Source organism: Leguminivora glycinivorella, chromosome 2 (assembly GCF_023078275.1).
Source record: "Leguminivora glycinivorella isolate SPB_JAAS2020 chromosome 2, LegGlyc_1.1, whole genome shotgun sequence".
Taxonomy (NCBI): Eukaryota; Metazoa; Arthropoda; class Insecta; order Lepidoptera; family Tortricidae; genus Leguminivora; species Leguminivora glycinivorella.
In genome coordinates this window covers 8,394,985-8,397,513 of record NC_062972.1, presented here as the reverse complement: position 1 = coordinate 8,397,513, position 2,529 = coordinate 8,394,985, and the positions used below count along the sequence as shown (strand labels likewise).

The 2,529-nt window shown below is 37.6% G+C and overlaps 1 non-coding gene across 1 annotated transcript; it reads left to right on the top strand.

Annotated features, from left to right (window-relative positions):
* Positions 1-2,017: 2,017 nt before the first annotated feature.
* Trnaa-ggc lies at positions 2,018-2,089 on the top strand. The gene has a single exon. It is a non-coding gene; the product is annotated as a tRNA-Ala (tRNA).
* The last annotated feature ends 440 nt before the right edge of the window (positions 2,090-2,529 follow it).

Genomic DNA, 2,529 nt, shown 5'->3' with positions numbered 1-2,529 from the left:
GATGTTATTGCCGTAGGGTTAGCATTAGAGTTAGCACATGATTGCCGCGCGAGATTACCCGTCCTTATGTAATTAATACAGTTCGAAAAAGACGTGTGATCTATCTCGCGACGATATACTACTTACTCTCGCGGCAATCATGTGCTAGGTCACTCTACGTAAGTGAGTCAAAATATGTCACGACTCTTGGACTACTCCTACGTGATTCTCGAATGACAATTTTGCGTCTCTATAACGCACACTTGTCAACGAGTACTGCCTAAGTGCGACAAAATTTAAACCTTCTTTCACACCGGTATCGCTTCAAATTATGTCCTGACTCTTAGACTATGTGCACAAAGTAAACAGATCCCATAAAAGGGCCGATTATACAACGTTGTATAAAGCTGGATCAGCGCAATGCTGATTCACTCCCACGCCGTATTTGATGCGATGAACGCATGTACTTCACGACTTCTATCTTGATTTTCTTATGACAAATTTACCTCAAAACGCACTTGCGACAGAAATGTCAAAACTTCTTTCACACATGTATCGCTTTAAATTATGTCCTGACTCTTAGATTATGTGCACAAAGTAAACAGATCCCATAAAAGGGGCGATTATACAACGTTGTATAAAGCTGGATCAGCGCAATGTTAATTCACTTCCACGCCGTATTTGCTGCGATGAACGCATGTACTTCACGACTTCTATCTTGATTTTCTTATGACAAATTTACCTCAAAACGCACTTGCAACAGAAAGGTAAAAACTTCTTTCACACATGTATCGCTTTAAATTATGTCCTGACTCTTAGATTATGTGCACAAAGTAAACAGATCCCATAAATGGGGCGATTATACAACGCTGTATAAAGCTAGATCAGCGCAATGTTAATTCACTCCCACGCCGTATTTGCACGAACGCATGTACTTCACGACTTCTATCTTGATTTTCTTATGACAAATTTACCTCAAAACGCACTTGCGACAGAAAGGTCAAAACTTCTTTCACACATGTATCGCTTTAAATTATGTCCTGACTCTTAGACTATGTGCACAAAGTAAACAGATCCCATAAAAGGGGCGATTATACAACGTTGTATAAAGCTGGATCAGCGCAATGCTGATTCACTCCCACGCCGTATTTGCTGCGACGAACGCAAATTGGAATATACGAGCTCGCGGCTTAGCCCTAACGAGCGCACCTATTATGTGTGCTATATCAAGGGAAACGAAGGTGGTTTTGTAATAGCAAAATATTTTATTAGTATTAAAAAAGCTGTGAAACTATTTCATTCATTAGTCCCAGCTATCCATTGGACCAGTGAATTGAATCTATCTCTGCAATTCCCGAAAAGTTTGTACCTACAGTCGACTACAAAGATATTTATACACTTTTTCACCTCATTAGAATGCAATAAAGTTAAAAAGTGGATACATCTCTTTGTAGTCGACTGTACATTTGGATCACGTCTCCGATTTTGATAAAAATTGGGAGGCTGATAGAGTCCATGATGCTGAGCAAGATCCACTAGGTTTCCCAAAATGTCCCACGTAGTTTGTATGAAACTTTCCTTTTTTGTTACCGAAAATGTATAGACATCTAGTCTCGGAGAAGTAATCGAAATGTACAAACTTTTCGGGAATTGCTCATCTACAGATGTAGTGCAAAAAAAAATTTTCATTCATATTTTTCCGCAAACGTTACTATTTCTCATGCTAGTTCAAACAGTGACAGTACGTCTTGTACTGAGTCTGACTCAAATAACATGACACGTTCGTACGTTTCCGTAAGAAAACGAAGGAATTTTTTTTCGCACTACATTTGTACTTCTCTTTCCACATTACCTACAATAACAAAATAGGTAGGTAATTTACCTAAGAAAGATTGTCAAAATTATGGATTGAAAAAAAATATATATTTAAATGTATGACTGCTTTTAAATTTTATTAGATAAGATGTGTTAATAATCCATATGTTTTTTTCAATATATAGATTTTTCCTTTTTTTCAAATTCGCAGTCATGGACGGATGGTCGGCTGGCGCAATTGGTAACGCATTGGACCGGCAATCCAAGGATGTGGGTTCGAGTCCCACGTTGGCCAGAGTCGATCATTGTTGATTTTTTCATTGCGATTGATGTCTGCATTTATAATTTGCGATAGATAAGATGTAATCTATAGTGAAAAATTCTATCACAAAAAAAGCCGTTTTCCATAAATGAGGACTAACTCTTAGATTACGTATTATTCTTTATTAAACACCAAGATAACTTATCACGTAGGCGGCATAATTTTCAACAAATGCAAAGTTTATATCTGAATGTATGATTAATCAATAACTCCCAGTAAAGGGCAATTCGAAGCATAACTTCTTTTGACATATAACTAACGTTTAACACCCAAGTTTATTGCTCAAACCAATCCTGGCACTCGTGCAAATAGCAAATTATAGCGCGTCTGTCTTGTATATTACCGTCGCCATCAAATATATCGATACTGCCAGAGCTTTCACATATATCGGAACACACCTATACACGGTGTGA